Source organism: Sander vitreus, chromosome 16 (assembly GCF_031162955.1).
Source record: "Sander vitreus isolate 19-12246 chromosome 16, sanVit1, whole genome shotgun sequence".
Classification (NCBI taxonomy): domain Eukaryota; kingdom Metazoa; phylum Chordata; class Actinopteri; order Perciformes; family Percidae; genus Sander; species Sander vitreus.
This window is the reverse complement of record NC_135870.1, coordinates 19,365,993-19,380,308: the sequence shown is the minus strand read 5'-3', so window position 1 is coordinate 19,380,308 and position 14,316 is coordinate 19,365,993.

Genomic DNA, 14,316 nt, shown 5'->3' with positions numbered 1-14,316 from the left:
CTGGAACACCTCCCTAGGGAGGCGCCCAGGGGGCATCCTTACCAGATGCCCGAACCACCTCAACTGGCTCCTTTCGACGCAAAGGAGCAGCGGCTCTACTCCGAGCTCCTCACGGATAACTGAGCTTCTCACACTATCTCTAAGGGAGACGCCAGCTACCCTCCTGAGGAAACCCATTTCGGCCGCTTGTACCCTGGATCTTGTTCTTTCGGTCATGACACAGCCTTCATGACCATAGGTGAGGGTAGGAACAAAAACTGACCGGTAGATTGAGAGCTTTGCCTTCTGGCTCAGCTCTCTTTTCGTCACAACGGTGCGATAAATTGAATGTAATACCGCACCTGCTGTGCCGATTCTCCGACCAATCTCCCGCTCCATTGTCCCCTCACTCGCGAACAAGACCCCAAGGTACTTGAACTCCTTCACTTGGGGTAAGGACTCATTCCCTACCTGGAGAAGGCACTCCATCGGTTTCCTGCTGAGAACCATGGCCTCCGATTTAGAGGTGCTGATCCTCATCCCAGCCGCTTCACACTCGGCTGCGAACCGATCCAGTGAGTGCTGAAGGTCACAGGCCGATGATGCCATCAGGACCACATCATCTGCAAAAAGCAGCGATGAGATCCCCAGCCCCCCGAACTGCAACCCCTCTCCACCCCAACTAAGCCTCGATATCCTGTCCATAAATACTACAAACATGATTGGTGACAAAGCGCAGCCCTGGCGGAGGCCAACTCTCACCTGAAACGAGTCCGACTTACTGCCGAGAACCCGGACACAGCTCTCGCTTTGGTCGTACAGAGATTGGATGGCCCTGAGAAGGAACCCCCTCACCCCGTACTCCCGCAGCACCTCCCACAATATCTCCCGGGGCACCCGGTCATACGCCTTCTCCAGATCCACAAAACACATGTAGACTGGTTGGGCATACTCCCAGGCTCCCTCCAGGATCCTTGCGAGAGTAAAGATCTGGTCCGTTGTTCCACGACCAGGACGGAATCCGCATTGTTCCTCTTCAACCTGAGATTCGACTATCGACCGAACCCTCCTTTCCAGCACCTTGGAGTAGACTTTACCGGGGAGGCTGAGAAGTGTGATACCCCTGTAATTGGCACACACCCTCTGGTCCCCCTTTTTAAAAAGGGGAACCACCACCCCGGTCTGCCACTCCTTAGGCACCGTCCCAGACTTCCACGCAATGTTGAAGAGGCGTGTTAACCAAGACAACCCCTCCACACCCAGAGCTTTAAGCATTTCTGGACAGATCTCATCAATTCCTGGGGCTTTGCCACTCTGGAGTTGTTTAACTACCTCAGCAACCTCCACCAGGGAAATTGATGCCAATCCCCCCTCATCCTCCAGCTCTGCCTCTACCATAGAGGGCGTATTAGTCGGATTTAGGAGTTCCTCAAAGTGCTCCTTCCACCGCCCTATTACCTCCTCAGTTGAGGTCAACAGCGTCCCATCCTTACTGTACACAGCTTGGATGGTTCCCCGCTTCCCCCTCCTGAGGTGGCGAACGGTTTTCCAGAAGTACCTTGGTGCCGACCGAAAGTCCTTCTCCATGTCTTCTCCAAACTTCTCCCACACACGCTGCTTTGCCTCTTTCACGGCAGAGGCTGCAGCCCTTCGGGCCCTTCGGTACCTTGCAACTGCCTCCGGAGTCGTCTGGGATAACATATCCCGGAAAGACTCCTTCTTCAGTCGGACGGCTTCCCTGACCACCGGTGTCCACCACGGTGTTCGTGGGTTACCGCCCCTTGAGGCACCTAAGACCCTAAGACCACAGCTCCTCACCGCAGCTTCAGCAATGGAAACTTTGAACATTGTCCACTCGGGTTCAATGCCCCCCAGCCTCCACAGGGATGCACGAAAAGCTCGCCGGAGGTGTGAGTTGAAAGTCTGTCGGACAGGGGCCTCCTCCAGACGTTCCCAATTTACCCACACTACCCGTTTGGGCTTACCAGGTCTGTCCAGAGTCTTCCCCCACCCCCTGACTCAACTCACCACCAGATGGTGATCGGTTGACAGCTCCGCCCCTCTCTTCACCCGAGTGTCCAAAACATACGGCCTCAGATCAGATGAAACGATTATAAAATCGATCATTGACCTTTGGCCTAGGGTGCTCTGGTACCAAGTACACTTATGAGCATCCCTATGTTCGAACATGGTGTTCGTTATGGACAATCCATGACTAGCACAGAAGTCCAACAACAAACAACCACTCTGGTTTAGATCAGGGAGGCCGTTCCTCCCAATCACGCCTCTCCATGTGTCTCCATCATTACCCACGTGCGCGTTGAAGTCCCCCCAGCAGAACTATGGAGTCCCCGACTGGAGCCCCATGCAGGACTCCACTCAAGGTCTCCAAGAAGGCCGAATACTCCGAACTCTTGTTCGGTGCATATGCACAAACAACAGTCAGAGTTTTCCCCCCCCACAACCCGCAGGCGTAGGGAGGCGACCCTCTCGTCCACCGGGTTAAACTCCAACGTAGCGGCGCTCAGCCGGGGGCTTGTGAGTATCCCCACACCCGCCTGGCGCCTCACACCCTGGGCAACTCCGGAGAAGAAAAGAGTCCAACCCCTATCCAGTAGTATGGTTCCAGAACCAAGACTGTGCGTAGAGGTAAGCCCCACCAGATCTAACCGGTAGCGCTCCACCTCCCGCACAAGTTCCGGCTCCTTCCCCCACAGAGAGGTGACATTCCACGTCCCCAGAGCCAGCCTCTGCTGTCCGGGTCTGGTCTGTCGAGGCCCCTGACCTTCACTGCCACCCATGTGGCAGCGCTCCCGACCCCAGCGGTTCCTCCCACAGGTGGTGGGCCCATGGGATGGAGAGATGTCCGCCACGTAGCTTTTTCGGGCTGTGCCCGGCCGGGCTCCGTGGCAAACCCGGCCACCAGACGCTCGCTGACGAGCCCTCCATCTGGGCCTGGCTCCAGACGGGGGCCCCGGGCTTCCTCCGGGCAGGGTCACTTCATCCCTTCCTCGATGTTTCATAGGATTTTTGAACCATTCTTTGTCTGGCCCCTCACCTGAGACCACTTTGCCTTGGGAGACCCTACCAGGAGCACAAAGCTCCAGACAACACAGCCCTCAGGTTCATAGGGACACACAAACCTCTCCACCACGATAAGGTGATGGTTCCCGGAGAAGAATTTTATTTATAGTGTCAAATCATAACAGGAATTATCTCAGGACACTATACAGATAGAGTAGGTCTAGACCACATTCTATAATTTACAAGGACCCAACAATTCCAGTGATTCCCCCAAGAGCATGCATGAATGCGTAAGTGCGACAGTGGCAAGGAAAAACTCCCTTTTAGGAAGAAACCTCAGACAGACCCAGGCCAGTTTTAAGTTTACTCTTAAAGGTGGTGACGGTGTGTGCCTCCCGAACCCAGACTGGGAGCTGGTTCCACGGGAGAGGAGCCTGATAGCTAAATGCTCTGGCTCCCATTCTACTTTCAGAGACTCTAGGAACCACAAGTAACTCTGCATTCTGGGAGCGCAGTGCTCTAGTGGGACAATAAGGTACTATGAGCTCTTACATACATGACATTAAAAAAACAAAAACAAGCCATATCAGAAGATTATATATATCTTTTTTAACCTACAGTGACAACTTCTAAACAACTTCTTTCATCATGCCTTATTATGCATTAACTTTTTTCTTATTTGTCATGTTGAATCATATATGCTTATGTGAAATTTGCCTCAAAAGGCCTTTGTGGGGAAGTACAGTACTTTAAGACTGTATACATATTACTGAACTTTGTTACATGTGGATTGAAGGGTCAAAGCTTTTTATTATTTGTCTTGCAGTTTGCCTACCGAGCATGGGGGTCAGATCTGACTGGTATGATTCCATAAGCTTTGCCTCTAGCCAAACTATGCACAATTAATCTTCAGTGAAATGAATGCTTATTTTCAAATCTAATTTGAATTGATTAGATCATTTAATATCAATATTTTACAGCTGTCAAAATAGATGTCGCTCAGTAGAAAATATGTACACATGACTTTTTGAGTGACGCTGGTTCACTTGAGACTTATTACATTTGACACTATATATATTTGCTTCAAGTTGCCGATTTGTCATCAGTTGTCAGTAACATAATTACTGGAATGCATCAGTCATAGCAGCCATCATGTATGACTGCATAGTTGACGTGCTGTTAATCTTCATGATTACCAGCCTCTAGTACTGCCCATTCTCCTACACACACACACCCACACCCACCCACCCACACACCCAGACACACACACACACACACACACACACACACACACACACACACACACACACAGACTGTTTTCTATTGATTGCAATGCTCGTGCCTGTGGGGACCATAATTCGGTCCCCACGGGAAAAACTGGTCCCCACGGGGTGAATCATATGTCAGGTCATGGATCCCACCAGGATAGAAAAACAAACACACACACACACACACACACACACACACACACACAAACACAAAACAAGTCAGCCTTTAGCTACATCATGCAAATTCAAGTTCACACGGAAATGACAAAAGGGCATATGTGACTTGCTCACCACATCTGCTTCACTCATAACCAGTGACACACACACACACACACACACACCCACCAACCCACCAACCCACAAACATACACACACAGACACACACACAGTTATAATTCATATCTGTCACTCGGCTGTGATATCCTTGACATGGTGTGGCGGCATATTATAAATGTTAATTCTCACAAAAAGGTCAATCTTTAATTTAAGAGGAACCATTAAAAGGTCTAATTTTGTTTGGGTACTATACATCCCATCTCCCATCTATTGAAATCTCACTCAGCTTTATTAACACTATTACTATGCCCACACACTAATTATTTGTGTGATCCAACTCACATTTTTATTCTAACCTATCAAACAGTACTAGGAATTATCTCTGGCACCCACTCTGCTATAATAAGCTGGAGAGAAGCAGTTGATAGTAGTTTATTTTTCAATTCTGATGTTTATTGTGTCACTGAAATGCTTTGGGGCTTAATATGCATTATTGCTTTGAGCAGGGACAAACAATTTCAGACCATATCAGACTTCAAAACCTTTGCCTTGTTTCTAATCATCAGATCATCTAACCACCTCCAAAATGTCACTTTAATTATTTACAAGTACGGGACATAGTTATATGCCATCTGCTTTGTTGAATAAATAAAAAAATCCACTCAAATAATTTCAACAATACAGCTTGTTTTAAATGGAATAATATACATCCTAATTGCATTAATCCAACAGTCCAATTATTCTCAATACTTTGTGAATTAAAAATCAATACTGAGACCAGCAGTGACATAGACTCAAATGCATTTAGTTCAAAGGTTTATCATCTCATCATGCGGCACGTGTGTGTGTGTGTGTGTGTGTTTGTGTGTTTGGATATCTGTCTGTCCGTAGCTAATCTTGCATACTACTGGACCCATCACCCAGATACTATCCGTGCACATTTATGACTCTATGCTCAAGGATGTCATGTTGATGCGGTTCTCTATTGACTGTTTTAAACTGTCATTGATTGCTGACCATGGATGTATTCTTCTCACTCTTCATAACTCGGCAAACTCGTAATCCGGCAAACACATGATCAACCTAAGAGCACGTGATCCCTCTCCGCCTGAACTGTTACTTATGTGCCAGCGGGGGTGCTATTTTACCTAAACACAAATATCACATAAGCAAATGGGGAACAGAAGCCTGAGTACTGATGAACTCTGTTGTGTGTATGCATGGTCAGAATGTTTGCGGGTGCAGGACTAAGAAAACAGTCCCGTGCTGGACTCTACCAAAGGGACAATTGAGTGAGATTCAGCTCTTCTGTTTTTGGGAGGGGAGAGGGAGACACACCTGCACTCTACTGAGTGCACTTTTGTCATATGAGGGCAATTTGGCTTGCAGGCAGGATTTACAAAAAATACAACACACGACCACATTAGATATCACATAAGGGCACAAATCTAACGATGAAGAGCAAACGGGGAATTTTCAAAAGTCTATCTGCATCTACCCAGAGAGCAATTAGCTTCTTAGACATTCTGTAGAGGAAGAAAGATTATTGTATTCCTTTTGTTTCAGTGTCAGAATTACCTCCATTATACTTCTCATCTTTTGGCAAACACTGTGTCCTCAGGGTGAATGATGTTTGTCTACCTGGAAGTCAAACATAAACATATAATCAGAAACATTAAACAGGAAAAAAGATGCACCAGCAAAAAACCAGCAGAAACATGCATCAATAACTTGTCTTTTTCAGATCATATTCTTCAGAGTGAATTTTCTCTGTTGCCATCAAGACGTTATATTTTACCTGCCTTTAAAACTAATCTTAATTCTTTTATCCCTTCTGCAATTCGACTTTTGAATGGATAACTACTATCAAGGGTGTAGGCCTATATGTTGGCTTGTGTGCTGTATGCATGTGTGTGTTGTCTATAGTTGCTCCTGACTAATTGCCCCTTGTGGGATTAATAAAGTTGTTGAATTGAATAAATACAATGTGAACAGTATCAAACATGTGAACACCGCCAGGCTCAAGGTCTTCCTTTGAAAATCGAGATATAAGAGGAATTGCATCACACATACACACAAATAACACAACCACAGATACATGTGCACATACAAATTTGTATGTGCACATGCAGATGCCACCCCACATGCATATCCACTGCCAAGCACACATGCACATAAACAAGCTACAGTGGTTTTGTGAATCTCATCTTCTCACTTCATAAATTTCTTTCTGTGAAGAAGTTTTAAGAGCCGTCCCCAATAAAAGTCTATGATTCATGAGAAGGGTCAAGTAAATCCCACAGAGGCGAGCCAGGTAGCCTGTAAAACTGCATTACACATTCTCATTTTCTTTTCCCGTTCCAGACCTCCCTAAAGTCAGTGGCTCCACCTACTCCCAAGATCATTACTTTCATGCCATTCTCTTCACCTGTTTTTCCTCCATCTTGGTTCCTTTCCTTTGTCTGTAGCCTTCATCGAGTGCCAGACAAAAAATAATATAATTGCACACCCTGATATCACATTTTTGAAATCTTAAGAGGGAATTCTGAATATACTGTAAACCGTGGCTGCAAATGATGGCTAAATAAGGCCACAACCCAAAGATATTCAATTCATAAAAATGATAAACGTACAAAATGTTCAATTTAAAAGCAGCTCCTTCCTTTTTAATTCAACTCTCACATCTCACCATGTCTTTTTTGCTTTCCCTTCCTTATTCCTGTTAGCATGCAATAGAGCAGGAAAACAATTTAGTCTCCTGATCCAGCAAGTAAAACCATTTAAAATGTATTATTTTAACCTCATATTTTAATCACCCTTCCAATCCCTTCTTTCCCTTCCTCCACCCCACTTACCCCCCTCAATTCATCTCCAATTCTCAGCAAATAGGCTGTTTAAAATTATTATTGTGCAAGGTCTTTATTTTACCCTCTGGACCATCTCTTTCTATATTATCTTCCCATTCTTCTGTTCCACCATCTCCCCCGTTACTTGACTCTAACACCTTTTCTCTTACAGCAACAATCAGGTCGAACTCATGAGAAGATGAGTGAAGCCTTTTAAATTTTAACATTATCCCTTTCCCCCTCTGTTTTCTCCCAGATGTGTCTCAGTTTGTCATGTTGACTGTTTTCCCCTGTTGCTTTCTTTATCTCCTCCACACAGTCTGTATTTGCTCCTCCTCTGTTTTATCATGTGTATGCATGAATAAAATAACCTTAAATCTGCCTCCCTCCTTGTTTGTTGCCATTAGCCTCCTCCTCTCCCTTCAGTCCTCACATCCAATCTCTGTCACCATCTTCACACACAGTAACAGCTAAGGAAATGTAATGCTAGTTTTCCTCAGTGAATGTTTGTGTGCAAACGTAAATGTATTCAAATTCAAACATCTCTATTTTTAAAGTCACATGAGGAAATGATTATTGCCTTCACAGCACACTACACACTACTTTACAGTATGTAACAAAGAACAAAAAGCATGCCCATAGTATGTCATGCCATACAATTAATACTTATTTAATATATATAGTCAAATAGTTTTAATAACAACAATGAGTGAAATGACAGTGTGTAATATCAAAGGGGTTGCTCTTAGTGACAAACCCCATCTGCAAATTCCCTCAGCACTGCAGTGTTTTATCTTTCAGCTCATTGTTTTGTATTTTTTGGCAGAATTTCTTTGGTTTTGTTCATCGTCATCAGGGTGTACAGCTAGCAGCTCTGTGAGACAGTACTCAGGCACAGTGGTGCTTTGAGCAAAATGCTAACATCAGCATGTTGATGTGCCTACAATCAGGGGTTACAGTGGGCCGGAACTGTGTTGAATCTGATTGGCAGTTTAATACATCATTGGCCAACCTGAACCCAGCCAGGCAAAACAAACAACTTTTTTAAATGCCGAAATAATATCAAATATCCATTCAGGTGGTTCCCTTATATTCAATCTGCCAATGGGCACCACTCTAAGTCATTTAATTTCCAAATTCAAATTCAAATCACAACAGGAGTTGTCTTAGGACACTTTACAGATATAGTAAGTCTAGAGACATAATTTACAAAGACCCAACATTTTCTCACGAGCAAGCATCTGGTGCGACAGTGGTGGGGAAAAAATGTTTTTACAGGCAGCAACCACGGACAGACCCAGGTTCTAGGTTGGTAGCCATCTGCCGCTGCCAGTTGGGACACAGAGACACAGAGATATTGATACAGATATACTGAAATATGATTCATAATGATTATAGCAGCTGGCATGATGCGCCGTGGCAATTATATCAATGAACGAGGCATCTGTCTTCGGTAAGTTCACATGTCAGTGACAACAGCAGGACAGTCTGCAGCACACTATGCCATCATTAAGTTCCAATGCCAGAAAAGTCGGGCTGTGTTTTAGGGTGAAAAGTAAAGGGGTACTTCAGTAACTTGATGTAGAGCATCCACCTGACCTTTCACGCTAAAGAACTTAACCTTAACTGCGCTTTATTTCCAAAACCATAAAGAAGCATTTTAAAAGCCTAACTTCAATGGAATTATGGTATTGAATAAAAAATAAAAAATAAATCATCATTAAATATAATCTTAGATTTTGCAAAGGTACCCAACGGCAATTTTTCTGTCTGGCATGTAGATTGTATGAACCATCCATTGTTTTAAAGAGCACACTCATGGCCAGAGAAGACAGAGAAGCCACAAAAAAGAACTCAATTGATCAGGGTGCCTTAATCACTGATAATTGTCCATGTGGGTAGCTGTTGTGGTGTGCAGAAAATTGACAAAATGCCACCAGCAGACTAGAGGTCCCAGACATATCACATCAAGCAGGTAATGGCAGGATACACTGGTCCTATTGACCCTAAGAATCATTGCAATCATAAGTTTGCTCTTTTTGTTAATCAAGAGCTCAGAAATTGAGGGACTTATTTAAGTAGTTCAGTGCTAGTCGATTAGACTGAATAAATTGGCAATGCATAATTTTGCAGAATTAGTCACCAAATTATCACATTTACTCTCCTATCTTTCTCCGTCTTTTCTCTCCCTTGGTCTGCTCCCTCCCACAGGAATACATCCATTTAAACTTTTATCAGCATTTACTCCTTTATTTCAACCTTGCATGTCTTTCTCTCTGCCGTTCTTCTTCCCCTTTCACCTCCTCTCCATCTTTCCTACCATTAATAATCAGTTTATAGTTTCAGCTGATGGTGTAAGGCTGTTTAATGTTTCATCACTGCTCGTATTGACTGCCTTAACACCCCATCCTCCCTCCATCCACGTCTCTAGTTCAATGTTCTAGTAAATTCATTGGAGTTCTCTTATTTCTACCATCTGCATCTCTTCACTTCCCATTCAATATTTATTCATCTTTCCGTTTTTGCGGGAGTTTAAACTGTTGAGCAGATGGGATAGGGCTGTTAAATTTTTTATCACAGTGCCCTTCCTTCTTTACTTTCATCTCCTCCTTTATTGCCCTGCCTCCATCATCCTTCAGCATGCTACCCCTCACAGATGCACACATACAGAGCAGGATAATTAGCTTCAACTCTTGGAGTAGTAATCATTGAAAAAGATAAGATTTTATTATCACTTTCTGTTTTTTTCCACCCTGTTGTAACCATCCCATCCTTTCATGACTATACTCAAAATCCTTTCCTCCCTGCTCTCTGTCCTCTTTGTTTGAATTTGATTGGACCACAATTACCTTCGGCCCACTGCTTCCCTCTCCTCTCTTTTTCCACTATTCCTCCTCCTCCCCAATAGTGCCGAACAATCAGTTTAGAGCCTTGGTGATCAGTGGAACAGTTTAGGTTTTATTGTCCATTGGAATGAATCTGGTCGATACGGCTCGGCATAGTGATGAAGCTGAGTCCAAATCAATACATTTCTAAACTGTATTATGCCTATAAAATGTGTGCATAGACACAGAGGTGGATTCACACCTGACCTTGCTAAAAAAATAATAATAATAATTGTGCACACACAAACAGAGAACTTCATTCTCACTTCCACCCAAAGAAAAGACGGATGCACACACACACAAAGACATCAAGAAAAATGGACAGTTATGGACACACATACATACACACAAATCTATAGCTGAATAGAGACATTGTCTGTTGTCAGGCTGCCTCCCAGATGTGTGTGTGTGTGTGTGTGTGTGTGTGTGTGTGTGTGTGTGTGCGCTTGTATGAACAAGTCTAACCATTTTCAATTGGAGGAGGTTTTAGGATTCAGAGAGAGAGTACAATTGCTGGGTGAAAAAGGACTGTGGCGGGAGAGGTAAAGGAGGGCAGAGGAGGTGTTGGATGGAGTGCAGGGATTACAACACTAGGAGAAAGTTGGATCAAAGTTTCTTCTTAAACAAGGCTGGCTCCACTGGCAGTGCCACAATACTTCCTTTCCACTCTGGCAACAATTACCCCTCACTCGGGCTTTCCATCTTAATCTATTTGTTACGGTTTTTCAGGGATTCTTCTCTCTTTTTGTCTGTCTCTCTTCTTCTTACCTGTCTAACCATCTCCGCCGGCCTTCCTTTTTTACCTCTAATTGTAGCTTTGTTGGCTTTTGTGAATCTCCCTCACCCTGTGTTTTTGTCTGGCCACATAACAGCCCCTCTGTGTCTGGCTGACTGCTCGGTATTCATTGCAACACATACTTTTCAACGTGATGAGTGTTACTGAATATAATGCATTCACTTACTGAAGAGTGCTGTTTGAGCCTCAGAGTGTGTGTGTGTGTGTGTGTGTGTGTGTGTGTGTGTGTGTGTGTGTGTGTCTTCACGTGCATGTTTTTACAGTGTGTTGAGTGATGTACTGCATGGAGTCAAAGAGATGCATGACCAGACACTTCTGTTATGACAGCTAGCAATGAAAAAACACTTCTCGGCTTGCACCCTCTATTGACATTCCCTTATTTTGCTATCCATTCTTGTGTCAAGCAGAACATTACTCACACTGAATACACAGCAGGAGAGTAGAGTGCCATGGTGGCGTTAAGGACAATGATTAAGGCAGCACTTCTGAACCCTTTTGGCTTGTGACATTTCACTTTAACTTTTATGTTTTCCACCTATTAAATGTATATTTTTAATGGTTATTGTTTCTTAACTGGTAATTGCTCTTTCACTCATCCTTCAGTTCTAAAAGCTTTTTTTAATTTTTTTTAAATACTAAACTGTACATAAGAAACTGTGCCAACTGCCATTCTTTATCCACAATTGTGAGAGCCTGGTTAATTAGAAATCGAACTTGTGAACACTGTGAACACAGTGAAGTGTTTTTTGTGTTTAGGAAACGAACAGCTGAAAGTGATAACCTTAACAATGGCTCAATTCCATCAAGTGTCCCAGTAAGCTATTTCAGTGAGTCAGCATGCACAATACCAGGGTCTCTCCTAAGTGGAATGCAGCCATCATTAATGGTTTTGAATACACCTGTGCTTTTCCTACTATGACATGTCAACATGTCTGCCGTGAAACAGGTCTATAGTCCCCTAGGGGAAATTTGTCCTGGACATAGTGCTGCAATCTGTTACTTCAAAAAATAAACATGTAACAGAAAAAATCAACATAAACATAAGATCAACAAAGCATCCTAGGACACAAAAGAAGGACACACATGACAGCACAGACAACACAACATTCTAAGATGTAATAATTAAAGTGCGAAGTACAAAAATTGCTGGTGTATTTATTGCACCCCTGCTCTGCTCTGCTAAGATTTACCATTGGAGTTCAGCAGCTTGATGGATGTTGGGATAAACGATAACTTTAGTCTGTTTGTTTTACATCTCGGCACATGGAATCTTCTTCCTGATGGCAGAAGTTCATATTCAGGAAAAAGAGGGTGTAGAGAGTCTTCATGTTTCCGCTTGTTTTCTAACAGCTTGCTTGTACAGGCTCTGTATGGACTTGAACTCTTTCCTCCCTATTAGCCACATAGCTGCCTTGTGTGTGCTGACCAGCCTGCTTTTTAGCTGCACTGTTAAGTTGCCAAACCATGCTGTGATTCCATATATTCAGGGCTCTCAAGTTTTGAACAGAGTTCAGAGTGAGATTTTGGCAGCAGGGGTTTGGGTGGGGACGGAGTCTGATCTGATAAATGACGTACAAATAAAAAAATGTTTATTTAATTGTGTGTGTGTGTGTGTGTGTGTGTGTGTGTGTGCAATAATTAATACTATGCATTGTCTGGATAAAATATAATGAAATAGCCTAGGCCAAAGGTTTTCACAATGGGGGCCGGGAGGCTGTGCAGTAAAAATAAAAGGAAAGAAAAAACTATAAAAATATTCCAAATTATTATGGGTATTGTTATAAAAGTATTATGGGTAGGCCTATTATAAAATGGGTATCTTTATAAAAATATAAAACTGTCAGAGTAGCCCTGCAGCCGATTCAACATGTAGCTATAATAATAATAATAATAGGCGCAAAAGCTAACCAGTGTTTCCTCTATGTTGATTTCTGCCGCCACAGTATCAGAAATAGGGCAGACGCACAACACGGTTTCCGCTACGTACATGTAGTATATAAAGTCATAAATACACGACTCTACAGAGCCGTGTGCTCTACTGAACTCAAGCGAGCTGTCATCCGCTCTCTCTCCCCTCAACTGGAACAGTGACAGGACGTCATCACTCGCGAAATCATGGCAACCAAATAAACAACAGGGCGAGTACACTTGTCACTCAATCTTAGGCAAAGTCACAAACAGCGACGAAAGCCGCAACTTCAAATCCGCACTCACTCAGCTGGTGCGTGGCAGGGCGTTCTGAACTCTATGGGGAACTCACTTGATTCCTCTGCCTGTTCCACTGTTTAAAAAATAGCGGCGCAACTTGGTGGGCGTTATACTGGTAATTTCTCTGCGTGAGAAATACATGGTGTGCCGTGTGAGCGTGTGAACGGGTTGAAATGCGTGTGTCTCCCCCCAATGCGTGAGACTTGAGAGGTATGTATATTGTTGTCTTATATGTCATTAGTATGCTCAGTGTAAGAGATGCTCCTGCTCATCATAGTCTGTACAACATACCAAGCCTGTTTCCTGTTGTGCTGTCATGTTATTGTTGATTCTGTGTGTCATAAGAGCTGTCTCTCTTGTCTGTATAGTGCAGTTTGTATCCGCATTTTCTTCACTGCTTTTGTAAATTGTATTTCCAATGCTTTTGTCATAGTCTCCAGCTACTCTGTAAGAATGTTTTCAGGCGCGGTGGCACTCTGAGCGACATGCTAACATCAGCATGCTAACATGCTCACTGTAACAATGTTAACATGCTGATGCTGAGCAGGTAGAGCCAAATGTTTTCCATATTGTATGTTAAGCATGTCAGCATGCTAACATTTACTAAATAGCAGTGTTGGGAAAGTTCACTTTCTACATGAACTAGTTCAAAGTTCAGTTCACACATTTTAAAATTAACTAGTTCAGTTCATACTTCAAAATTTTGAACTATGTTCACAGTTCCAAAAATGAACTAGTTCATAGTTCTTTTTTTCCATATGTTGCTTCAGTTCAATGTGCCGTTTCAGGTTTGCTGTGGATGTGACTGAAGTGCGGAAAATGCAAGATTTCTCCCATCCTCACCGACCTTGTTATTAAACTCGTTTAAATGATCGTACGACGCCTCCTTGCTGCTTTGTTGCATGGCTGTATTAAGAGAACCTTTGTCGCCTCCATGCTGCTTTTTGTTTTGATGACGCATGCGGCGGTGCAACACTAGTGGCTGGTGTTGCCAGATTGGGTGTTTTTTCCGCTACATATTAAGGCCTGTTTAC